At 44.2% G+C, this 27,378-nt stretch overlaps 1 long non-coding RNA gene across 1 annotated transcript; it reads left to right on the plus strand.

The window, feature by feature from the left end:
• Positions 1–9,710: 9,710 nt before the first annotated feature.
• Positions 9,711–20,394, plus strand: LOC132249070 (uncharacterized). The gene is made up of 3 exons (XR_009460458.1): positions 9,711–9,775; positions 19,679–19,816; positions 19,982–20,394. It is a non-coding gene; the product is annotated as an uncharacterized LOC132249070 (long non-coding RNA).
• Positions 20,395–27,378: the final 6,984 nt, after the last annotated feature.

A 27,378-nucleotide genomic window follows, 5' to 3' on the forward strand; every position in this document is an offset into this window, starting at 1 on the left:
GATTGAGGTAATGCAAGCAGAGATAGGAGATGGAATGGAAGAGAAGATGAGAACAGCAAACAGCTCAGACATGGAGGTAGGGGTGGGGAAGAAAGAAGATACTCTACGGACAACAGAAGCGGAAATGGAGCAAGAGAAAGAACCAGAGAAACAGACTGGGTAAAGAAAGAAAACGCAGGGGCTGAAGATCAGGAACAAGAAATCTAATAATGAGGGAGGCGAGTTAAAGGAAGAACCAGAGAGCAGTTTCCTGCTGCTAAGGCCTCGAGGCTGCAGTCTGAATGGGAGGCCAGAAGGTGAGAAGTGGCAGGGAGGTGGGAATATGCCAGCCTTCTTAAATGTGAAAGTGATTCAGCAGCTTTCAAATGCTAGAGTGACCAAGGAGGAGTCAACCACCCTGAGCAGTAACACAGAGTAATCTTAAAGGTACAAATGCACTCATTTTAAAACAAGCACAAATGGCATTGACAATAGTTTTGCTTAACGTCAGGAGTATCTTAACAAGGAAGAGATGGGAACAGATTGAACCAGTGTTGAAGTAAGTAAGGGCAGGTATAATCTTCCTACAAGAGTGTGGTATACCAGGTGTTATTTTTTTCCTAAAAGCTTGCAAAGAAGAATTTTTTCCAACTATTTGAGTTGGTCTAATAAAAGATATCAGATTTATCCCAAGAAACTTGTCTGCCTGTATACCAGGTGAGAGGAATTATAAATGCTTTGGGAAAAGGTGAAGATGGAGACCATCTTGGTGGTCAAGGACAAATGAGAACAAAGTGGCAGGGGTAGCAATGTTATTCAAGAACCCAGAGCTGAGAGCAAAGCAGGTAGAAGTCATTAGTGGCAGATTGCAATGAATGTTACTATTAATCAAGGGAACAGAATTAGACATTTTCAACATATATGCATCACTGGGGAAGCAGGGAAGGAATGAGCAGCTTAGAAAGCTAGTGGTTTATGTGGTCGGAGGGAGACCACACATAATAGGAGATTTCAATTGTATAATAAAATTGGGTGACAGAACAGGGGAAGGAAGAAATGGAGCTTTAGACAGCTCATCCAGACTGTTAACAAAGATAATAAAAGAAGAGTAATTAACACTAAGAGATGTGTGTGTAGGGGAGAAAGTTTTCACTGGAATAGACCCCAGTAGAAAGAAAAAATCTAGAATTGACTTTGTGTTTGTATCAAAAGAAGTAGGGATAAGGAAGAAAGAAACTATACATGTAGCTTGTAGTAATTACTCGATGCTGAAGGTGGAAATGAGTGTTGGTGAGAGTCCTGTGCCAGTAGACTATGGAAGTTAAATGGGCAGCTGTTACAAGAGGAAGAGACATGTCTAGCATGGGCGACTGGTGCCTCCTGTGTTGGGGGGGGGGGCACATGCCCCCCCTAGTGGCCAGTCAGCAACTGGAGGGGGAGTCCCTTGCAGTTGATTGTGCCAACCAGGAAGCATGAGTGGCACTTCTCCTGATGCCCACACCCCCTGGTTGGCGCTCACAGGGGGGACACTGGCACTCCTGCCTGGCCCCCATGCCCATTGCCTAAGCAGGGAGTGCTGACTGTGAGAGCGTGCACCAGCACTGTCAGGGGGTGCATTGCACCCCCTACATGTCGCCACTGATGTCAAGTGTGCATGAGACAGTATGAGGGGTGGCAAACACTGAAGAAATATTTTGGGAGTACTAGAGAATGGTGGATGATGGTAAAGAAGAGAACAGAAGAATTCTTCAGGAAGGAAGGCCAAAGATGCCCAGGGAAAAGAATGAAAATGCTAAGAGAGCTGCAAGTGCAGGAGCTGCTGAAGGAAGCTGCAGAAGGAAGACAGGTACGAGAAGAGATAGAAGAAACATGGCAAGAGTTAGAAATCTGGTTTAAAAGCAAGATGAGAGAGAAAATGTTCATAGCACAAGCACCCTGGGTGGAAGAAAATGAAGACTGGTCCAGATACTTTTTGGCCAGAGTGAAGGTGGCAAACAGAGAGCTTAAAGCAGCGTGGTAAGAAAGTGGTACTTGGGTGGAAAAGTAGGAGCTGGTGTTGGAGGCAACAAGGAGATTTTACAAAGAGCTACACCAAAAGAAACAGACAGGAATAAGATGAAGGATTTCTTGGGAGCGAGTGAAGAGAAAGTAGAGGAGCAGGAAACAAAGAAGATGGTAGAAGAGATAAGTTTAAAGGAAGTGGAGGAGTGTTTAAAAACCTTCAAAAGAGGGAAATAGCCAGGAGCAGATGGACTGCCTATGGATTTTACAAGAAGTTTTGGGCATGGGTAGGGAGGGATATAGTGGAAGTTTTTGAGGAAATAGTGGAAATAGGAGAGGCAGGGAAGGATTTTACAAGAGTTGTTGTCATCCTACTGTTCAAGAAGGGGGAGAATGAACTCCTGAACAACTGGAGACTGAATATACTCCTTGGGCATGTCCACACATGGAGGGGTGTGTGGTTGCCACAGAAGCAATAGCAGTGGCACAAATTTATGCCATTGCTTTTTTCCTCTGTGCATCCCTCTGCGTGTGGGGTTGATGCAAGGAAAATTGTCCCAGGTGGGGTAGGGTAAGCTGGCCCCAGCAGCCTTACCTGGGTTTCTGAGGGCCTCCTGGGGCAGCAATGGTGGTGATCCAGCCATTCAGAGCGTGGCCAGCAGCCAGAGCATGGCTCTGGCCAGCCAGTCTCCCTTTCTGGTGGTACACACTGCTGCTGTGTACACCATGCTGCTTTTTTCAGCAGTGTTTTTGACACCGGGATTTCCTGGTGTCAAAAAAACCCCAGTGTGCTGCTGATTAGCAGTGTGATGTAAAGGTGCACATGCAACTCATGTGGTTTGCAGTGCCTCAAACCACACGTGTGCTTGTGGGGATGCACCCCTTAGTATGGACTATAAGTTAATGGCCAAGATGCTGGCTTTGAGGATGAGGAAAAACCTCAAGAAGATAATACATGAAAACCAAGTACATGCAGTACCAGGTAGAAGAATCTCTGAAGTGATCAGGGTGATCAGAGATACACTGTATCACATCCAAGAAAGGAAAACAAAGTTATAGCAAACCTAGATTTAGAGAGAGAATATGGCAGAGCCAGGATCATGATTACATGTTTAAGCTGTGATGACAAATGGAGTTCCCAGAAAAATTTATATGGTGGATAAGGTTATTGTATAGAGAAACAGAGACTCAAGTCCAAATTAATGGGCACCTAAGTGGGGACTTTAAAATCTATATGGGGTGAGACTAGGGTGCCTCCTGTCATCACTACTATTTGTGTGTGGCATGGAGCCATTAGTACAAAGAATAAGAAAGACAAGGTCATAAGTGGAGTAAAGATAATGGAAGGGGGAGAGGTAAAATGCATACTATACATGGATTATATAAATGTAGTAGTTAGAGATAGACTTCAATGGAAAGGGTGCTAAAGCATATATCAGAGTATGGAGAAGCTGGGGAGCTGAACTAGATATATTGAAAAGCACCATAATGGGAGTGGGGAGCTGGAGGGACTCAGAGAAGTGGGGTCTTCAAATGAGAGAGAGAAATCATAGTGCTAAGGATCTTGATGGATGCCAAAGGGAAAGGTAATACAGCATGGGAAAAGATGACAGTGAACCTATAACAAATACTTTGGTTATGGTCTGGAAGGATGCTGACCTTTGTTGGAAAAGTGGAAGAGGTTAAGGCTGTGCTACTGCTGATTATTCTATATACGGGAATTGTATTCCTACCAATATGGTGGCAGTTAGCAAAAATACAGAGGAAAATATGTGTATTCTTCTGGAATGCCAAAAGAGAAAGTTGGCTAGATCTGAACTGTACAAAGCAAGAGAGATGGGGGCACGAGGAGCTGCTGGATTTGGGACTGTTCATATGTGCAAAAATGTAAGTGCAATATACAAGGCAGGAACAGAAGGAGAGTGGAAAGCAGCGCATTTCACCCGATTTTACGCAGCTGCAATTTTGAGGAAATAGAGAATATATCAGACCTCTTTGAAGAGTCCATGGGCATAGCAACCACTGATTCATTACATCAGAATGAAAGAATTTATGCAGCAGTATAAAATAGGGAAGGTAGGGCTGGAGGTCCTGAAGGATCATAAGAAACTGATGAAAGTGGTAAAGAAGAGAGACAGAATTGTGCTGGTGGGAAACTTTACAGGACAAGTGAAGGTGTTGGGAGTGGTGGTGAGTAAACAAGTAAATGGGTAAAATGTTTACCTAGCATGAATGGTGGTAAAAAATATCTTGCCAGTGAGAGAAGTGCAACACAGATGGGGCTTGATGAGCTCATCAAGGTGCACAAGGGAGAGGTGTGGGGAAGAAGAAACAGTGGGATGTGTTTTAGGAGTGTACATATGGAAAGAGGGTGTGGGAAAGGATCCACTGCTTTCTGAGTGTCACCAAAATAAGCCTGTCATTGGGAGGAGATGGTATGATATGGACTCATACCAAATGTTATTAAGGACTTTATTACCATGTGTTAAAACTAGTTTATGGAAAGTAAGAAACCTCTGGGTGTTTAAGTAATTGGCTTTCACTGAAAGAGTGTGCCTGGAGCTGGGGTTGCATAAACTGAATTACTACATTGAGTGAGACAAGGAAGAGATCAGAGAGGAAGAGGCAGAGAAGTGGAGGAAAAAGTACTGGGCACACTTGTTTCAGTAAACCAACAGAGAGGACTGATGGGAGGGGCGAAGAGTGTCAAGTGATTACTGAGGTAACTGTTTTTGATGGGGCTCTGTATGAAGAAAAAGATTTCTGTAAGGGTTTGATTGTTGTGGGAAGTTGACATATGTTGTTTAAGGGTTGAATATATATGGTTGTTTGTTTTTGATATATTGTTGTTTCTGGGATATGAAGTCTTGGTAAAACAAGGATGCTCAATATGTATAGCTTTGTAAGTATAGGGTGATAAGTGTTTTTAATAAAATTTATCAAAAAAGGGGGTTCCCATCAGTATGTTTGCCTCATATGTGCCATGTGTTTTATAGTCATGCTCAGTGTTGGCTGCATTTAATCGGCTTCATAGTTGGTTTCCATTACTGAGCACATGCTGTTTTTGGCTGCAGTTTAATGATAGGCAGTGTATTTAATGAGATTTCCTTGTATGTGAACATAAGACAAGGGACTTTTTTCCCCATGCTGATTGAAAGGAAAATTTCATCTTGTATTCAAGTAAATATGGTAAGTTAGATGCTAAGAAACACTTTCTAACTGTAGGAACAGTTTAGCACTAGGTTACACTGGCTTAGGATGTGGTAGAATTTCTATCTATAGAGTTTTTTTAAGAGTGAGATATACAAACATCTGTTGGGAATGGTTTGAGGTATAGTTTGTCCTGTCTTGGGGTGGAGGAATGAGCTAAAGTGACCTCTTAAGTTCCGTTCCAGCCCTATTTTTATACAATTCAAAAGACAGCTCTGCCAAGCCCAGCTGAGGACTGGCATATTATCTTCATTGGTCTTCAGCTAACATTGCTCAGTCCATACTCTACTAACAAAGTCCAAACTTAGGCATTCTTTTTCCATCACTTTAAGCCCTTGATAGGATTATGCATTCGTATATAATGGAATATATAATACAGTCGCATTGCTTCTTGTAGAAATTTTGTATTAACGAATTGAAGAATCTTTGCTACTCTCCTTTTTTGCTTTGTCCAGAAACTCTGGAGATTCCTTGAGACCAGAGCCTTCTTACAGGGCCCCCATCCCTCTCTTACGGCTTGTAACATCCAAAACTATGATAGGTCTTTTATTTATAGGAAGTACCTGAAGACAAATTCATTGATTAGATGTGAAAAAAATTAATCAAAGGTTATAGACAGTAGAGACGGGCTAAGTTTAAAAAACAGAATTAAAGCAATATGAGTACATGGCTAACCTCTTTAGGCATACATATCTCATGAGGATTCACTTATGGCTTTCATAATATATCCATATGAAAAACGAGGAGGATAAAGACATCAAGGTGAATATGCTTGATTTGCTTACTGTGAACACTGTGGAAGAGAGTTCCTTTTAGAAATTATTTAAGAAACCAGAGAGTGGTGGTTCAATAGACCAGAATAATGAGTGACTCCATGCACAGGGAATGAATTGCCCCTACTTTTCTGGTCCTCCAGCCTCTAACAATCCTCTCCTTAGAATGCTAAGTAGCATACTTCCCATAAATTAGCTGAGGTACACTCTCACCTCTAAACCAAAGCAACTCTTTTAGGAGTGAAAAGTTAGATTAGTTTAATACATATCTATATTTAACATTTTTACTTACTTCTGCACTTCCTGATCCTGGCTGGGGCACGAAACAGAAGTGCCAGTATAAAGCAAGAAAAACTGTTTTTACAGTATTTCCAAAACAATTAGAAGCAGGAAATACCACAAGTCTTGAGAGAAAGTTTGAGTAGTTAACTTTTCATTTGTGATCTTTTTCATTCTGGCGAGCTGCTGAATTTCCAGGTTAAAGAGAGACTAGAAGTGCTTTGGCAGACTCCAGGGGTAAAGACAATTGAGATAAACACCCCTAGTTTGGGAACATATCTGACTTGTCCATTTGTATTGTTCATCAACTACTGTTGCATTTCTCACCATGTTCTTTAATTTGCAAAATCTTTAGGGGAGAGACTGTCTTCCTAAACATGTGGCAGAAGATGGATCATTGTGGGCAGTATCAGAATACAAATAATAATTCATGGACATGAAAATAGACTCCGAATTAGTGTTATTGTTTACACATTCCATGGATTCTCATATCTATCCAGTGGACTAAAGATCAGATCATGTTCTAAGGTATTTTCCCCCACAAGAGAACAAGTTAAGTGGTAAGTTGTCCAAATTAAAGATAAAATCAGCTCTTATTATTTGCTTTCTGTGACTTTTTTTAGATTGAGGAAAAAAATATAACCTACTCAGAGAATGAAAAAAATGAGAAGTTGTTTGAACCCCCAAGTTCAGAACCTAGAACAAAGAATCAGGAGGCGCCTATACACGAACATTGAAGCATGTTGGAGCAGACTCAATTAATCAAGTCTGATGGAGTGTAGCAACTGTTATGCTCCAGCAGCCTCCTGTGTCTCGTGTATCAGCATCCCCATGCTTGAAAATGGTGGCGGGGGTGCTTGAACTAAAGCTTGTTGAACAAGCTTTAGTTCAAGCACTCCCACTGCCATTTTTAAACATGGGGACACTCATACAGGAGATGCAGCGGTGCTTTAATTACTCTCAGAGCTGCTCTACTTAAAGTACCGCCATTCCCCTCCTCCATGCCCAGAGCACATATAAAAGTGCCCAGGGACATCTAAATCTATCTATGCCAACTTTCTCCAAGTTCTTGAGAAAGTCACTTCCTAAGGTTACAGTGAAGCCAATGGAAATTGCAGCTGTTCAGCTCCTCTAAAAAAATCAAGTTGTCAATATTTCAGTTTTCTCTGTGTAACTGGGGTAATTACCATGCTTACTCACCTACTTTGCACAGTTGTTATGAATTGTAATTAATCCTTTCAATATTCTTGGAAAATGAAAACAGTCATGAATCCTTAGAAATGATCCTAATTCCAATGTACACCGTAGTATTTCACATTTCCTCTACCTTACATCCAAATTATTTTAATGTGAGCAATGGCTTCAATTTTTTAAAGAAGAAAACAGCAAATCAAAAATCTTTATTAGATTATTCTAACAATCACACACACACAATGTGTATGCAGTTTTTGCTCTTAGGGATTCAGTCATGGTATGTATATAAAGGTGTGATCAGCTAGAGACACCCCTCAGCTCATTTTCATATAGGATTTCTGTGATTTCATGCAAAATCACAGTACATGCATATATATGAAAGTAAAGAAACATAGTTTTTAGCATGTTAACTACAAGGGGGGATATCTTTTCCCAAATCAATTGAAATAGTAGGTCCAGAACAACAGATTTAATTTAACCTGTATTTCCTTGCAGTCTGTAGAAAATAATGGGTTTGCCTCAAAAGCTAGACATTTAGTATGCTGAAGGTGCAGCTTTCAAAGGGGTTAACTTAAAACCCTTTAGCAAGTGTTTTAACTGAAGTCCTGCCTCAGGGCATTAGGAATCTTTTGCTCTAATTGATGTCTTAGGCATCTTGTAATCAGGGAGACTGCATTTAAAAGGTACAGAAACTGGTATTATTGCTTGTCATATAACGGCTGTACTTTGTAATTACCAGGACAGCAGACCAGAACTACTCCAAAGGTTATATTCTTGCAAAAAGCAGTGGGGCCTTCTAAAGCTTTCATTGGGTATAGAGATGCAGATACACTAAGTACTACATAAACATGATGTAATGAAAGCTCTCCAACATTTTGGCTTCTTTCTATCATCATATTTGAGTAGCTTAATGCAATTGTGTTCCCATGCCCCCCCTGCCCCCACACTCACACTAAATGGATGGCATGTGAGGGTATGATCTAATACTAGGCCTGCACACCAATAAAACAAATGCCAACATAACCTTAATACTGTCAGCATTTATTCAATACTTGCCCATATTTTAATTAATTATATGGTTTTAAGAATATTTTGCCGTATTCAATTTAAATAGGTGTTGCAACATTTAATGGGCAGGGGGAGAGGAAACAACAGGTAAAAGATACATCCAAAAACTGTCCCAGTGGAAACATTGCCTAGCCTACCAGAGCACTGGGATCTATGGGAACATCTGCAGTGCTGTGCAGATATACCAGAAGCAATGTGACAGTCTTAACAGGTTGCTCCCTGTAGGCTAAACAACTGTGTGGTGAGGGAGGAGGCGGGAGGCGGTGAGAGATAGGTGGGTGGGGAGAGGGCAGGAACATGAAGCTGGGAGGTGCAGAGTTAAAGGGATGGAGGTGACTAATGAAATAGGAGGGGGAAAGGAAATGGGGGCTAGGGGAAGGGTGGTGAAATGAAGGAAGTCAGCCACTGAAAGATAAAATAAAAAGAAGTAAAACAAAATAACAAGAAATAAAGAGGAAGTAAATTAAAAGTGGTCTTATGTTTGTGTGGCAGTGCACTGTGTGTGCCTGCCACTTGCAACCAGTGGGTTGCGTACGGGGGGTATAGACCCCGGCCCCAGTGAGGGGGCGGCCCCAAGAGAGGGAGCAGTGTGATCAGGCCCCAGAGAGGGGGCGGTGATCAGGCCCCAGAGAAGGGGCAGCGGTGAGAACCCCCCTCAGTGAGGATGTGATGAGCCCGCGGAGAGTGATGGGGGTGTGGCGCTGCGGTTGTCCTGGTGGAGAGGGGATAGCAGTACGGTGAGCCCGAGGGGATAGAGTGAGGGGCTAGAGACCCAGCCCGAAGGAGAGAGTACCCTCGACTGGCCCAAGCTGGGGCCAGGACTTACAGAGTCAAAAGAGCCAGGGGCCCACCGCGAGGGACGCCCAAGAGCCGGGAGCCTGGGGTCCCAACTGGCCTGGAGGTGGGCCAGGGCTAGGTGCTGAAGGTCCCAGGGGGACCATGCCCGAGAGGGGAAGATGGCTTCAGGGGGGGCAGCGACGTAGTGCCCAAGCGACGTAGAACCCCAGTGTGAGCGGGCAGAGCCCCAGTGTAAGGGGGCAGCAACGAGGAACCCCAGTATGAGCAGGCAGTGATGATTAAAGCGGGGAGGTGTGTGGCAGAGCACAGGGTGTGTCTGCCACTTTAAGGGCCTGGAGCTGGCAGCCTCCAGGTGCCTGATGAGGGCAGCCATTTTGAGACAGTGGCTGCCTATATAAACAGGGCAGTTTGGCTGCTGTAGTCAGGCAGCAGCAGCATTGCCTGGCTGGAGGGCTGCTGAGAACAACCTGGAGGTAAGGGGGAGCTGCAAGGGGTTGGTAAGGAGGCTTCTGGGCATGACCGGAAACTGCACCCTGCCGGGAGTGGGTGGCCTGGTGGGGCTCTCAGTGGCACGGGAGCCCCCAGGAAATGCCAGGCCAGTTATCACCCCAGTGAAAGGCGGGTTGGGGTGCCTTAACCCCTAGCTCCCACCACCACTGGGTGGGTTACCCTTGTGTTTGTTGGGGGGCCCAGAGGGCCAGTGTTGTGAGGGGCCCAGAGAGGGTGGGCCCCGAGAGTGTGATTGAGTACAGGGCGTGGTGCTGCGGTTGCCCCTAGGAGAAAGGGAGTAGTAGCATGGTGAGGCCTGAGGATGTGAGTGAGCGGCTAGAGACCCAGCCTGAAAGGGAGAGTACCCTTGACTGGCCCAAGCTGGGGCCAGGACTATCAGAGTCAAAAGGGCCAGGGGCCCACCGCGAGGGACACCCAAGAGCCGGGGGCCTGGGGTCCCGACTGGCCTGGAGGTGGGCCAGGGAAAGTGGCCGAAGGTCCTGGGGGGACCACACCCAAGAGGGGAACATGGCTTTGGGGGGGCTAGGTAGCCCGGATGACGGCGGAGTGGCTGCCTGATAGGAGAGGATTATAGAGGGGTCCTGTGTGGATGATTCTGGGGTCCAGTATGGGGCCGGTGATTGTGTGAACACCAAGATGCCATCTGCGAGGCTTGGGCTGCGGTATTGGGGAGGATAGGAGCCGCAGAGAGTGCCCCCTGGCATCGGGGCACTAGATGGGCAGCCTCCTGCTTAATTGACATCTGATTGAATCAATTATCATCAAAGGCATGGCAGGCGAGATAGGCGGGCAGTTGCCCACAGAGACAGGGGGCAGGCCATGGAGATCGGCCCCGGGGTGGCCCCCTGTCACAGTTTGAATAAATTGGGATTTGGGATTGCGGGGGGTGCTGGTTGGGCTTCCCAGGGTGGCTGAGAGGTGGGAGCCATGAGGGAAGGCACTTTTGGGGAAGCTACTGCCTCTGCCCCATGAAGGAAGCCCCAGCTCATGGGGACCCAATCTGGCCCTCTACCTTCTCCCCGCCCCCCTCTAGACCCCACTTCTGGACCTACGTGTGCCCTGTGACCTAGCTAGCTGTCATGTGCTCTGCACGCTGTTTGCGTGGGTTTGCATCCCCTGGGGGTGGGAAGGTTGCACCCCCAAGAATGGGAATGGGAGTTGACTTGGTGCAAGAACTGGCCCCTGGACAGTAGAATTCAGGGGGTGGAAAGGGGACACAGCATCCTGGGATGCTGGAGGACTGCAGCTTGGGCTACTTATCTGTGGGGGGTGGCCACACCTAATGGAACATGAGCTGAGTAACACAGATCAGAGGTAAACTGGCCCTGGAGTGGCATAACTTTAGGTTGCCTAAAGTATGCTTAAAACTGGTTTCAGGTGTTAATGTGTGAACAAGCCAGGTGTTCTGTGTTCCAGGAGCTTCCTAAAATTAAAGTGTAACAAGACCCTCTCATAGCCCTTTTTATCCTTCCTTTTTAATAGTTAATTGTTAATTGAACAGCAAAGTATATATTTATATATTTAAAGTTTTTGCAACTATGGGCTATAGGTAATGAAGGACTTACATGCCTACAAGTTGGACATTATAATCCCTAACTTTTAGTCATTTGGGACCTGGAGTAAAAACTAGTTTCCTGAGCCTCTGGGATCCCTATACAGGCTTCCTTTGATTTACGTGATACATGCATTCCCAGAGAATGGCACATAAATCAAACTTGCGTAAAGCGAACCCACTTTACAGTGTAACAAAGTGGAATAGGTTCCCATGGCAGGGAGGGAGGGAGTCTGGGACCAGGGAAGGGGCAGGGGCAGGGGGAGGGGTGCCGCTCCCAGGGCTACACAAGACAGCAAAGCAGAGGGAACAGAGCGGCACTCACCCCAGCCCCAGCTGCAGTGGCCCTGGGAGTGGCCAGTGCCATATGCCTGCAGCCACTGGGCTGCACCATGCTTCACCTGTCCCCACTCACCTCTGGTCCTGGGCTGCGCTGTGTCCTGGTATAGGTAGCTGGTACTGGCTGCTCCCAGGGCTGGGGAGAGTGCAGCACCCTGCACTGCCTGGGGCTCCGCTTGTTTGCACTCATCCCAGCCTTTGCTGGAGCAGCCCTGAGAGCGGCCAACACCAGCTGCCTGTACCAGGGCATGGCACAGCCCAGGAGCAGAGGAGAGTGGGGACAGGAGGAGCATGGTGCAGTCCAGCAACTGCAGGCACCTGGTGCCGGCTGCTCCTGGGGCCACTGCAGCTGAGGCTGGGATGAGTGGGGCCACTGCCCTTTCCCCTCCCCCCACAGACTTACCTGTTGGGGAGGGGGCATCTATGCTGATTGCATAAGAGCGAATTTACCTCACATATAATAAATTATGGGTCTAAATATGCTCATCACGTAAGAGTGAATTCGCATATAAAGTATCCACATAAATCGAGGGAAACCTGTATAGTACATGGGTACAGTTTAACACCTCCAAATGGGATCCAAAGCAGCTGGCATACTCAGAGCCAGACAACAGGGAAATGCTGAGCATGTGGAGGGATATATAATTCCACCTTTCACCATCTCTTAAGCACCTTCATCCACTAGGAATCCATAGCCCAGAGTGTTCTCTATCTCTCATAGACATGAGAAGAGCTTGCACTTCATTTTTAAAACTCTGCTGGCAATCGCCAAATATGTGTAATAGTCTAGCAATTAGAAAACTCATCCAGGGATTAGGAGGTCTAAGTCAAATGCCATTCTAACCTAAAGAAGCTCACACACATTTGCCCACCCCCCACCAGTCTGCTCTAACCACAAAGCGAGCTAGGCCAGTGTGGGGAGGGCACTCTTCATCCCTCCTAGGGTAGGAGAGACCTGGATTGTGGTTCCAGCTGTCAAGATTGTATGAGTTTTAAAAATAAAATATACAAACAGCCCTGGTGTTAGGGATTTGAGCTCCAAACCTCACTCTCCCAGACAAGTGCCCAATCAGTGGGCTACAGAGTCAGACTCCCTCTTGTGCACACTCTTTTACTGTCTCTTGCCCAATAAATCTTAAATTCTTCTCTGTACAGTAACCCAATTTCAGCAGTAAGGATGGAAAGCTCTCCTCACCCCAAACCTAATATGTAGACAGGCTGCTAGAGTGCTTTATTGAGAGTTTTAAACATAGTTGATCTAATGTGGAGGCCACATTTTCTACAATATTGCACTATTAGGCTATTAAATAGAACCTCTGAGCCTGTTTTATAAATTATTACCAATTACCTAGAAAGAATGATGTTACTTAATTTAGGGGACCAATCACACACTAAGAAAAACAAGTAGTCCAGGAGCAGGCCAGAGATTCAAGTTTCTTTGCATAAAGTGTTAATATTTAGAGATAACAAATGCATCCACAGAAATAAGTTTGTGACTCTCTCATGTAAGAGAAAAGGCAAAACTCATTGAACAAATAATTCGTAATAAATAATGTAACCATTTCTAACATAATTTAGAGATGGTTACAGCAGGAAAAAAAACTTGTCTGACAAAAATGGACTTAATAAAGGGGGGGAAAAAAAGCTAGGGGGTGGGATTGGAACCCTGCAATCCAAACCAAAAAAGGGTTGTAGGTAGTTGCACTGTATCAGGAGCAGAGAATCAACCAGACTCTGTTTCAGATTCACAATCTTCTACTTCCCCCTATGGGACATGGGAGAAGCAGGCGGAACAAGTTTTTCTTTTGGTGCATCTTGCTTCCCCATCATCCCCAGCTCCAAGACTTTGCCTCATCTGTTAGAGGGAAGAGCTAATAAATGCAACAGCATCCTCTTCCCCACCACTGCTATAGAGTGATGTAAGTTACCTGCGCAGGGTGTAAAGTAGCTCTTTATACTCCCATATTGCACTGACTGCCTTCTAAAGATAGGTTTATACCACTTCTGCAATGGTTTTACAAGTGCTGTTCTGGAGCAAGCCTCACATCTGCTTCAGCTCTGCCCAAGCCAAACCTGGAAATGGGGTGGTGACACTATTTCTGTCCCCCCCTCCAAGATATTTGGCTCCAGTATGCTTTACAGTGACAGCAGGGGAAAAGGAAAGAGCAGGTCTAGTTGCTCATTTCTCCTTTTAGTGCACACAAAAAGGTGGGCAGAAAATGCCAGAGAACAGCACTCCCAGGACCACTGCAAGAATTGATCCATTTACCTGACAGCTTAGTGGGAGAAGGGAATATAAAGAGCTTCCTTGCACCCAGAAAGCACTTGCGCATGAAGTTTAGTCTGCTACAGGGCAGCTGCCACAACAGTTATGGTGACAGGGCTATGACAGCCAGATCCCCTGATGTAAACAAAACTTTGGTCCAGAAAATATTTTTCAGTCATCAGTGCTTCACCAGCTCCCCTTAATGGCAGAACTGCATCCACACTGTTGTTGCTGCAGAGCTAGCAGTGACTATGAGGTATGATCTTTTTTACTTGGCTTGCCATCACAGCTGGACTTTGTAATGTAGGCAAGAGTCAACATCTGCAAATCTCTGAAGTATGCTGGGTTCTTCCAGGCTCTAATCGACATCAGTTATTTAGCACTTGTAGCTTGTTTAGCATGTATAGCTATAGCATGTATATATAAATTCTGCATTTTCCAATTTTAAACACTAACTGGTTTTGAAAGACCAGCTTCCTCCCTACCAGTATTTTAGAAACTAGAACATTCTAAAACTCACCTTTTAATGTGTATCCTATAACGTTCTTCTTTTTTAACATTTTTCTTACAGTGATCCATTGTTGAATTGTTTCTTTCAACAATCTCTGCCCCATATTTCCTGTAATGCTTTCTGAGATTCCATCTGTTGTGTGGTGCACTACTAGATGTATTCTTGAAATCCAGATAAATTTACTTAAATTCTTGGGGGTATATTACCAAATTGGTAGACATAATTTATCAGCCATCATCTTTTTTATCAATCCAGGCTAAGTGACCTTTAATAAACTAGAGAGAAATAAATTCCTTATCGGTTGATTCATGTATTGAAAGAAAAAATAATCTATACCAGATCTACAACTACACCCCAGCTTGATTTCCTTCCCTTAATGTGCTCCATTCTGTGCTTCAGGAACAAACAAACTCCTGTTATGATTATTCTGCCTCTTCCAAACTCCCATTGGACTTGACAAGATATGGTATCACAATGTTCTGTAGAACCTACGTGCAGCTAATGAATTGTGACTGCTCTATGAAGTTGCTGTATCACTGAATGCCTCGCTGTATGAGGTATTGAACATATGCTGTCAGTGCTGTGTTACAAATCAACCAGATCGGAGAGACTGGAAAAGTAAACCTTCCATTCACATAGAAGCAACTTGGGAAAATGGAATGATCACATGCCCGGTTGAAAACAGTTTTCCCAAACTGTCCTATAGTGAAAAGGTTTGAAGAGTGAAATATCTCAAAACAGGAAATTGGATGTTAACCCTGGCACTTAAAAGCACAACATAGCAGAGACTAGATATCTATAAAGGACTGACAGAAACAGAAAAAAGGAGAACACAGGGCCATAAGCCTTTGCCCCAGAAATGTTCAAAGGAGACGAAGAAAGGGACAGCACTGAAGTTTACTCAGATCAACTGAAGTTTAAGATCACACAGGCCTAATGTGATTGACTCAAGTTCACTTGCTGTAGCAGGCCAGGTGCCAAGTGTAGAAAATTATAAGCAGAGATCTTATTTGTAGACATTCTGGGATACAGTCTGATCTCAGTTCTGCTGGCATGAATCTAATATAAATTCATCCACTACAGTGGAGTTACTCTGGATTTTAAAAACTTCACAGCATCAGAATCTGCTCTGTTTATTCCAAACTCCCATTAGAAAAGCCCACTGAAATAAATCTTTGCTTTAGTTCAATGTCCTTGGGATCAAAGAGACAGCTACAAGCTCTTACACTGGAATAAATCTACTGACTGCTAAGAAGCTATGCTCATTTGTACTGCTTGAGGATCAGTCTCGGGGGATTTCCCCCTCTCCGCTCAAAATAAGCCACTGAGACTATCACTAAGCACTGTTGATTATGGGTGACAAATATAGGTGGGTGCATGCACTGGGTGCATTTACATGTGCTATTAGTGTGATGCAATAAACTCCAGTGCAGTTAAGTTTATAACTTGGGTCAGAGTTAACATCTCTTGGGCACAGAGTCTACATGTGTTCATAGGACTGCAGCAGTTTGAGCTGTGGCAGAGCAGCCCCAGGCTCAGGGGGTCAACCCAAGGCTCAGGGGGTCGGCCCCAGGCTCTGGGTCACGGTGTCATGTGTTGGAGGGGCTGGCTGGGGCATGAGAACAGAGCTGTCGCGTGGGGAGTGAATCAGGGCAACTACCTCAGGCCTCACACTTTGGGGAGCCCTGCAGACAGTGCCATACAGGTCCCACAGAGGGCACCCCCCCTCCCCGCGCTCCATCCGCTCACCATGCCCCACACCCCACAGGCCCTGCATAGGCTGATATGCTCCGGGCCCCGCACACCCCTAGGGTCAGCACTGCATGGAAGTACCCAAAGAGCAGAACTATGTGGCTAGGCAGCAGGCAGGAGTCAGCCCCCTGCTGCCTGGGCTGATAGGGTTCAATTTATACCCAGCCAGCATTTACACATGCATGTAGGCATAGGTATTTTCACTACCATAAGACAGTACTGTCCCCAACTTCACTATTTTATGGCAGTGAAAATTAATTTGCTGCAGTCTAATAGTGTTGCATGTATAGACTGTGATGCTTTACACTGCAGCAAATTAGTCTACTGAACAGTGAAGAGCACATATAGATGAACCATTGTGTATCAAGATCGGCAGAGATTGTGTCACTATAATTATTGCATTGCTGTATCAGGTTACTATAATTACTACACTGATCATTGGTGATGCATAGGGGATGCACACAGGTGCACATCCACCCCTTCAGATTGGCGGTTCAGCCCTGACAGAATTACTGCAAAGGCTGCTGGCGGCATCTATGGGCGGTTGCCACCCCCCCCCTCCCCCACCAACACCTCCAGTGGTGTCTGCAGGTGATTGCTTATCGCCAATTGCCCCTGGCGGCATCTGCGGGTGGTCACTGACCTCTAGTTGGTGCTCGACACCCTCCCCACCCCGCCAACACCACCATGGCCACCTGCGGGAGCTCCCCACTCACAACTGCCATGACCCTGCCACCGCCACCGCCTGCAGGCAGTTATCATGCCCCCCCCAGCCTCCAGGGCATGCGTCATTCATGGCACTGATATATCAGACCCAACTCAGTAGGATGCAATCATAGCCAAGCACAGGATTGAATACAGGAAGCAAAAAGTTTGAGCTTTGCTTCTGGCTGTGTCATAAACTTGTGAGACATCCAAGAAGTTACAGTCCATTTGGGACAGAAGTCACCTGTAAATCACATATCATGCAACTTGCCCACTCTGGAGATACACAGATGAAAAGCACCATATAAGTATCAAGAATCAATTTTATGTTCTTAACAACAGGGTAAAAAAGAAATAAAGAAGTACTTAATTCTGCAATTAGATCAGCAAAAAACCACTGTTGTCTTACAGCATGTATTACAGATTGGGACCAAACATAGCAAATTTCTTCACACGTAATGAAGCCTTGAATAATTTTTTTGCAATATGACACTTGTATCTGCACATTACCACTAAGCATCTTGTTTATACCACCTTCTGAAGAAGCTGCTTCAGAAGATGTTTACCATTTACATTTCTTTTCTTGATACCACTTGTGACTGGAAAGCTAATCTCTCCTTACCATAGGCATAATGAGCAAATTCTGTGCTCTGGGTGGCACTGGTATCTGGACCAGACCAGGCAGTCAAGCCACCAGTTGGGACTGGTTGCCCACCCTTAGGTACACTCTTGGTCCCTACATACTTCATACTGGTTATTGCAGTTACACGAAAACTGAATGGTTTTTAAAAACCTCTACAACTGCTTTAAAATGACTTGAGTGCTGAGACTTTCAAGTATGATATCAAAACTGAGTTGCTAGAAAGCCTGCATTTACACTTCCCTTGAAGAAGTATTTTTAGGTATGATGGGTCAGAACTCAAGATATTAGTTCTTATAACTGTCATTGGTCTAGGATTGAAATGTATCTGTCCTTGACCCCTGTATTTGGGGGAGGGGGCAAGAAGGGAAATTCCATATTTAAAAGGGAAAGAAGGAAACAATTTGTGACAGGGTTTTTTTCTACATGTTGCCTATGTGAAAGCCACTCAGCAGTTTGGAATGTTAGAAGTAGTCCCAGCAGAAATGGATTAGTGGGCAGAGAACAAGGGAGAAGGTCGAAAGGTGAAAAATAAAAGAAATTTGTCACATGGCTATGCACTTTATCACCTGGATCCAAAAAATAAGTAAATCACATGGATAGCACCACCTCATGCATGTAGAGCACACATACACACTGCTCAATTGTGTCTCCATATAGAATGGGTGTCGCAGAATGGTGAATCAGACCAAGATAGGATGCATGAGCCTTGCAAATTCTACTTAGTGGGTGTCAGGTTTTCTTAAAATTATTCATCATTATAGTAAAGGGTGGGAGAGTAGATTTTATGCATAGGCTGGTAAATTTTCCTGGCAATTTTACAATGCAGAACATATACCTCTCTCTCTCTCTCTCTCTCGCTCTCTCTCTCTCACACAGAGAGAGAGAGAGAAAGATTAGCATTGGAACAGAAAACTTGTAAGACAAGGTTCAGCCTGATGTGATTTAAAACAGCTGAGTGATGTGTTCAGAAAAAAATGCCAGCCAGATCCCTTATGTTAGTGGGATTGGTGGGTACTGCTGTCATGAGAGCAGGGTGAATACAAATCGATATAATTGGTCGGGTGGAGACAGTAGAGTAAACGTGACTCCTCCAAGGCAGCACTGGCACTGACAATAATTGTTAACAGATTTAGTTTCCTATTCACCTCATTTTTCCTTATGACTCCTTAACTTATCAGAATATTTTATTTTTGAGTTATTAGAAGTTGCATCCTTCTTTTATTGATTCTTGACAGTTGTCAGCCAGCCTCTAATTGTTTCCAGGTCTGGATTTTCAAAATTACTGATTTCCTTTTAGATATTTTAATCATTCATATATCTCCTGTCTTTCCTTCCACCCCCACTTGACTTTCTTTGGCTTGGGAATTGCTCAGAGGAACTGTCAGTTTAGTTAACCCTAGTTGTCCTAGCCAAATAATTCTCTAACTCATATGGTAAGGGCTGAATTATAAACTCTAGCTATATATAACAATGTATGTTTGCCTAGTCTAACTCGCCTGTGAACATAAATATTTTGAATTTGAATATTCAGCATACATTCAAACACGCACAGATTTTTGTGCACACATACGTACAATATATATATATATATTTGTAAAAGTATTTTTACTTGCAACCTGATTTACTGCTCCAATTCATTTGTTTCTTTGCACAACTACCACTGGAGTAGAAGCAAAACCAGACCTGTTAACCCCAGGCCACTTCCTTATCACACAGCTTTCCTCCCAATTTTTAGCCTCTCTGTCCACTTGTATCCATCTCTCATCTCTTCAGGGGAGAAGGTAGTCTTTTTTTTGAGGGGGGGGGTGAGGGGGAGGGAAGGTGGTTGGTAGACCACCTACAACAACTGGGTCTTGTTGGATAACTGGGATCTCAGGATCCATGGGACTGGTATAGAGGAGGGAAAGAAAAAGAAGTGAGTATCTGAGATGTGCCATGAATTTACATAATTGTACAGGTGCCTAAGCTACAATATGTAAGGCTGTAGAATACAGTAGCATAGCTTGACATTGGCAACTGGCAGTCAAGTGTTCTTATGTGAGGAAGTAGTAGTGTTTTGCATATTTTATTAATCGCCTGCTCTCACCTTCCTTCCTAGTAAGCAAAAGCATCCATTAGGGTCTAAGGAGAAGGAACAGCATGAAAGCAGCTTGTGCTTCACCACAGAATTCTTTTGTGCTGCATTACCAGAATATAGACATTGACTTTGCAGATGGCTCATTATTTACCAAGTCAGGTAAGGCCAGCTTAAAGCACAAAGCATATAACTATAAAATAACCCAGCTGCCTTGCTGGCCACAAAATGGAATTCCCATTCTGGGAAATTCAACAATTTAAAAAAAAGATATAATTCTGAAATGTAATGAAAAAATAAATTGAACAAATGCAACATTTCTTTCAGGGAAATTCTAAGCATTCTGCCTTGACTTTTTAAGAAGCTTTTCTGAGTTGCCTGGAGCCCTGCTGGACTACCAGGATGTTGAGGAGCTGGGGACTTGAAATACATGATCCAAGGACTGCCTGCTGGGCAGGCTACCTCAGAGGGGACCCTGGAAGGCCAGGCCTGTGAGGAGCAACATGTGTAGGCATGATGGCTCCCATGACCCTAGGTTTCTGCCACCCTGGCCTAAAGGAAGTTCCTTTTACTGAAGGCCTAATACTTTCAAATTCTCAGCTCCTGATTATGATCTTGATTATCTGATTATGTGCCAGTCAGGTGACCTGGCAGGAAACCAGGAAGGTTTTTGACATAATACTGAAATCAACATGTTCCCACAGAAAGTTTTACTTTTAATAAACTGGCATTTTCTGAACCAAGAACAGTCTGACAAAAAGTTTCCAGCCAAACCTACCTAAGACCCATGGTATATAGCTTTTGTGAAAATGTGGCGTCTAATAGAGCTGTGGAAAGCTTCGGTCGTTGATTTGATTTGGAGGAGATTCGGCCCAATTCAGCAGCCAAATCTCCAAATCCAAATCGAATCAGGAGACCCATTAATCTCTCTGAATCAAATTGGAAGTCTCTGATTCAGTTCAGAGACATTCAGTGATTTGGCCATAGATACAGCTTTGTATGTTTTTTCTACATACCTCAAAGTACCAGGTGTAGCTTGTGAATGCTGAGATGGTGGGGCAGGTGGAGCATCCCATGGGAGCACAGGGGGAGCCCTCGTGTGCTCGGCGGTGGACCCGGAAGTGGACCAGAAGTACTTCCACTCCACTTCTGGGTCCACCACAGAGTGCACTCTTTTCCACACCCCCCACCCCCCAGCTCAGCAACTGGTGCCTCCTGGGTCTGGGGGGGCACCCAGGGTCCTCCTGGGGCTGATCACCAAGCTGGGGGGCTCGTGGGGAGGGGTCCCCAGTTTGTTTCTCCTTTGTTTAAGAGAGACAGGATTTGGGGTAAATCAGAAGATCTTTACCCGAAAGAAATACCTAATACACACAATCAATTTCTCCTCCTAATGAAGGCAACCTAACCAGACCACATTTATTGACCAACTGACTGGGCCAATAAAGAGACAACAATACATAGTAGGCATCTGCTCTATCTTCCAATAGTTCAACTTTTAAACCCCCTGAAGATGAAATATCTTTTAAAGAAGAATTAAGAGACTGTTCATATTAAGGGGATTTAATGGGAGTAATTTACAGAGCTGGGCTTAAGTAAAATGGCACCCCAGGGTGAACTTGTATTTTGGTGCCCCCCCGGGTATCCTCCTCAAGTCACTGGCATGGTGTGTGTGGGGTGTGTGCATGGGGTGTGTGTAGGAGGAAGATAAAAGGGTTGGGGGGGTGAAGGGTGTGTGGGGGGTGTGGGCATGTAGGGGGGGTGTGCATGGGGGGCAGTGTGTTAGTGAGGGGCACATGTGCCCTAGCAGCTGCAGGTAGCAGGTGACCCCATGGGCTATTATAAGACAGCATGTGTCAGCTCACCGGAGATGCTAGACTGATGCCTGGCAGTGGGGCTGCAGAAAAGTGGGAGATCAGTGTGGGGTGGAAGAAGTGCAGGTGGGCATGCAGCAGGCAAGACTGCCTGTCCAGGAAGCCCAGCCCCAGCAGCAGTGTGCCAACACTCAGCGCCTCCTGGCTGCCCATATCCTCACCCTCAGCAGTGGTGGCAGTGGCCGGGGAGGCTGCAGCTTGGCCTCCAGCACCAGCAGATCAGTGATAATGAAGCCCTTGAAGCCAGGGCCACTCAGCTGTGTCACCTTCTTACTGGGCACTGCTGTCTTGCCCTTGGCCCAGCCCTTGGTGTCCTCCTCCTGGCCTGTCATGCTGCCTGGCAGCACCTGCAACCACTGCTGCCTGGGGGCTTTTTATTCCACTGCCCCCTGCTGGCTGACTCCAGTTGGTTCCAGGGGGGCTGCCCAGCCCCTGGTGTTAGTCGTCACGAAAGTCCCCGATTGGATTTGTTGCCACCAAAGTGCCCCATTGGCTTCTGACCAGCACTAATAAAAAACTGTGATTGCTTTAGAGAAAGGCAGGCAATTATTTTGGGTGGAGGGCTGCTTACTGAGTTTTTGCAAGCTGTTGAGGGCCGCATTGGTAGCCCCACCCCTTGACAGGTACCCCACCCCTTGACAGGTACCCCACCCCTTGGTCTCCATCTTGGGACTGGAAGTCCTGCTCCCTAACCCCCAACCTTTGCCACCAGAAGTCCCGCCCCTTGCCCCCGGAAAAGCTCCTTTCAGCAAGGGGTTTCGCCATCTCAGAACCAGAAAAATACCAAACTATATTCTAAAAATTGAACATCTACAACATTCATTAATTTGATTTTTAAAAATTTTTTGCCCTGATTTACATGTGTTTGTGTAGTGTACGCAGAAGTGATTGCACAATACCTTAAAATGATGTCTTACTCTTGTATATTGTGGGGGGTGGAGGGCATGGGGGTGGGGGAGGGGGAGGATGTGAGTATGGGGTGAGGGAGCATGTGGGGGTGTGTGTGGATATATGGGGTGTGGGTGGGTATGGGGTTAGTGTGGAGGGTGGCTGGTGTGTGTGAGGGGGTATGGGTGTCTGCATGTATGGCAGTGTGAAGGGGCTGTAGGTGCATGTGTATGGTGGGGTGTGCTTGTGGGACTCGCCCTATGAACACACACACATGCGCACACGTGTGTGCGCCTGCTCCTGGCCCTAGGGTACCAGTGTGGGCCCCGTGTTCCTACAGTCCAGCAATGCAGCCACATAGTGCTGGAGCAGCCTGAAAGCTGCATGGGGCAGAGACTTCTGGTTGGTGGCATAGGAGGGGGCTGGGCGGCGGGGCCTGGCCTTTTTGCTGGCTTCTGCCAGCTCCCCCTGCATCCTACTGCCCCTGGCTCCTGTCATCTCTGACAGGCAGCCAAGAACAGATAAATATACATTTTCTAATCTTTTTTAGGGGTCCTGCGGGCCAGATAGAATGGCCTGGTGGGCCGAATCCAGCCCACGGGCCATATTTTGCCCACCCCTGCTTTAGAGCATAGATTCTTTGCACATTTGCTTCCTGAAACTAGAAATGGAACAGATGTGTACACAGTGGAAAAGCCTAATATATGTGTATATATTATTCCTAGTTTATTTGGGATGAAAAGTAAATCCTGTTTTGCTTTGTTTATATACTGCTGCTTTATAAACATTTCCCATAAAGATTTGGGAAGTTAAATTAGATCATTTAAGAGCTCAATAAAATAAAGAATTTAAATATCCCTCAATAAACAGTTGTTTAGTCCTATGGGTCATTTCAAGTCTCTTGGCATTTTGTCTTGGGTGTGACCTAACAGAAAGCATGCCAAGGTGTTACACTGAGCTGAGGGATGATCTTGATGGCCCTAAAAAAAAAAATCAATATTTATCTTGTTGTGTGTGGGATACTCCTCCTGGCCTTGTGTGGGCATTTTGCACATGTAAAAAATGCAGAGCTTTAGAATCAAGTTTGGAAAGACTGCAAATTTTAACTTGTCCTTCGGTTTAATTTAAGGAATTTTGCAATTCATGAGAAGTGTATTTAGTTGGTAGAAAGTGCTTCTTAATTTACAGATTTCAGTATGTTGTTGTACTCTAGTTTTATACCATTTGACAAAGTTAAGACTTACCATCTAGAAATAGTTCTCCCTCACTTTAAATAGTCGGCCATAGAAACAAAATGAGTGGGAAGACTCCAGTTGGGTCCACTGTCACTGCTGAGTTGATGAGAATGACTACAATTAGAATAAAACCAGTGTAATAAAGTGGTGAATAAAATCTGATATTTGGAGCTATATCTTCATAGAAATATACTAATTGGGGAAAAAAAGAAGCTACCTGCTAACATACTTAGGATATTGTGCTTGTGTAGACTAAGAAGCACTAAAGACTGACTGATGCATAGGCTTCTGAATAGAAATTTGCGTTTTCCCAATATCAGAAGCTATTGTATTAACATTGGTTGAAAGTATGCACTTAAAGAAAAGGGTGATGAGATGAAGGTCCAGACTTAGTAGTTTTTTTATTGTGGATGTTCAATATGCAATTTTCAAACTTTTGCATGTAGTCTTCCTCAGTAAGAATTATTATATAAGTTGAGAGCTACATTTCTAGCATTTTCGGTGTGAAGTGAATTATATTGTTTTTGTTATTATTTCTACACCTACAACTTCAAAATAACACACTTTTAGCGTGGAAAAATTTAACTCAAGAATTTTTCAGAAAAGTATGAGCAAGCTAAAATAATGGATTATAACAAAACGCTTAACTATAGTTTTCTCTATAAAGCTTAATGCTGTAATGCTTTAATACTTTGATCACTTTGTCCCTATACTAATAATTTAACATTCATTAAAATGTTTTTGCTAATCTGGACCACAATAAGCAGGGCCAGATTAATGCATAGGCAAACTAGGCACATGCCTAGGGCCCTGAACTGTGGGGGGCCTCAGTCCTTCCCTTTGCCACCACCATGGTGTGAATGGCCCCATCTGCCTCCCTTCCCTTCCTCTCCACCAACCTCACTGCCATGGCAGCTGCTTCCTAGCAGAGGTTCCAAGCCCCTCTTCCCACGGGTGGCAGCTTTGGGTTGGGGAGGGGGTTCTTGACCAGCCCAGGGCCCATGAGTTTGTTTGCCTAGGGTGCACTAAAGAGTTAATCCAGCCCTAACAACGGGGTTCAAGTCCTTTAGAATTTTCTAATAGTGTTTAGTCTCAATGTTGAATTCTTCATCAATCTCTCCTTGATATTCTCACATAAACTGAAGTGTAAGGGATTTGGTTCTATGATTCTTGTTTGGACATGTCTCTAAATTTAATCTTTTCTGAATAAGCATGAAGAGAGGGAGGCAAGCTCAGACTTATGGTAAACAATTTTGTTGGAAATCTCTGGGACAAATTAAAGAGTGGTTTGAGGTACAGGCTGAATATAAGTAGGTCTGAGTAACAAAGTTGTGCCCTGTGCACCAATTTGCTATTCAGTGGTTGCATCTACGCATGCAATTACACCAACTGAATAAAGTCGGGCACAGTCCACACCAGAGTCAGCTGCTCCCAGGCTCAGCATTTATATGTGCATCCAGAATTGCAGCAATTTGAGCCAGGGTAGAGCAAACCTGGGTTGGCGGGAGGCCTGGGGGTCAGCCTTGGGCTCTGGGTGGTGGTATTGGGCGATGGAGGAGCTGGCTGGAGCTAGCTGGCAGACAGCTCCTGCACTATAGAATCTTCATGCCCCAGCCAACTGCAGTCACTAGCTACACATGTGTTTCAGAGCCCTAAATGACTCTGCCATAGGATAGTACTTGTCCTGGACAGCACTATGCTACAGCAGAATTAATTAATTTACTGCACCCTAATATGGATGCACATGTAGACACTTATGCTTCACTACAGAGATAATTAGTCAGCTCCACAGTAAAGTGCACTTGCATGATGCACCCATTGTGAAAAAAATCAGTGTAACTTATATTGTAAACATATTCCTATTTTTCCCCACTTCATCATGGCACCCCATTTGGGCATATAAATTACACTTCTTCTATACAACCTCCATTTTTTTGGCAACCATTGATCCATCTGGATCATGGTGTCTATATGAGAGGTCACCCAGACCTTCAATGCATAAGCCTAGGCAGGAGCTTATTTTGGAGAAGTAGAGGCTGCCCAGATCTTCCATCCCCCCTTTAGGGCACTGAGACAGAATCCAAAGACCAAACTGGGCCCAGGCATTTGGTGACTCCATGGCTGCATTTGGATAAATGTCCAGGAATTGAACCAGGGTCTCCTGTATAGTAGCCATAGAGTCTACCACTGAACCACAGGGTACTCCACAGGCTATGCTAAAGTCTACTTGTTAAAAAAAGCAACTTACACTATTTGTCCCTCAGATCCACCCCACCGGCACTCTGACCCACTTGCATTGGATTTATAACATACACCTCCATTTATGTGACCAACAAATGTGGCCTCTAATGTTCCTACACTGACTCCTCCAAAGAGTAACTACTCAAAACTTATTTTTCAGCTAGAAAAGCTACCACTTCTAGCATAGCTAGATGGATAACAGTTTCTTCTCCCTAATCCATTATCAAAGGACACAGCTGACTTCCAGCAGGCTATTAAGGATTTTAGCATTGCCAGCTTGGAGAGTGCTGGTATAACTACTTGGAATCATGTCTTTAAAGAAAGCTTTATGATCATTCCTGCTATTAAAATAGCTAGTCATAATTTCAATCCCTCTCACATCACCATAATGAATCAATACAATTTATCAAATAAAAAGAAATTAGCTAGTTGCTAAGCCTTTTCCAATTTTATATTTAAAAACTGTATTTTTGTATTCAATAATATTTTTGACATAATTTTTTAATATGTGGAAAAAATGAGTAGTATAAAGAGAAATATATGGACTCCCCAAAAAAAGAAAGAAGTACAAACACTGGACTCACATCAACAGAAGCAAGAATTTGTTGTAGAGCAGTCTCCAAATCAACATGTAAAAAGATAAGGAAGAATATTCAGATATACACTCCCTGGACAAGAACCTCTACTGCATTTTAGTAGAGCACCAGTTTATACCAGCTACTTGTCAAGCTAGCTTTCAATTAGCTAAGCTTTGGAGAATTCTAAAACATAATGAACCATCTTTAACAAATCATGGGTTAAGAAAGGAAAGGAATTCTGGATATCTCTCTTCCTAAATTCTCAGCAATAATTTCCATTGAGTTTTATTCTTGGTTTGACTATGAATTCCTTTTTTAAAAAAGGGGTTAAAACTAGTTTTAAAAACTGATCTATGAGTGCTAGTTAAAAGGACATTTTAAAATGTCAACAGATTGGAAAAATGCATTAAAATTCAGGACTTGCTAGCTACAGAAAAGTGTGTCTATACTAACTGACAAGTGCTGCACTTCAAATATCATGTGAACAAAGGAAAGTGAAATATCATTAAATCACTAAAATTTGGTTCATTACTTTTGTACTGAGGATATTTTGATGTCTCCATAGTATGTATGTACATCATCTGCTTGAGATTGTAAGAAGGAAAACTATTATCATTAGAATTATTATTATTCTGCCTTCACTTTATTCCACCTTAAGTAAGCATTCTGAGCTGGGACACATGCTTACTTCAGTGTGAGTTACCCAATGCCTAGCACACATTTGTTATGGTGTATTGCAACTAAGGGCGAAATCAGACCCATTATTAACAAACACTGGGGCTCATGTATCTGTTAAAGTACATTGGAGGATGCTCTCCTGCTTATTTATATTGTGTTTGTTAGCTGTGTAAATTTTGGTAGCTCTTTAAAATAAAAATCTGTATGAGTTCTAAATCCAAGACTTTTTGCAT

The sequence above is a fragment of the Alligator mississippiensis genome, chromosome 3 (genome assembly GCF_030867095.1).
Source record: "Alligator mississippiensis isolate rAllMis1 chromosome 3, rAllMis1, whole genome shotgun sequence".
Classification (NCBI taxonomy): domain Eukaryota; kingdom Metazoa; phylum Chordata; order Crocodylia; family Alligatoridae; genus Alligator; species Alligator mississippiensis.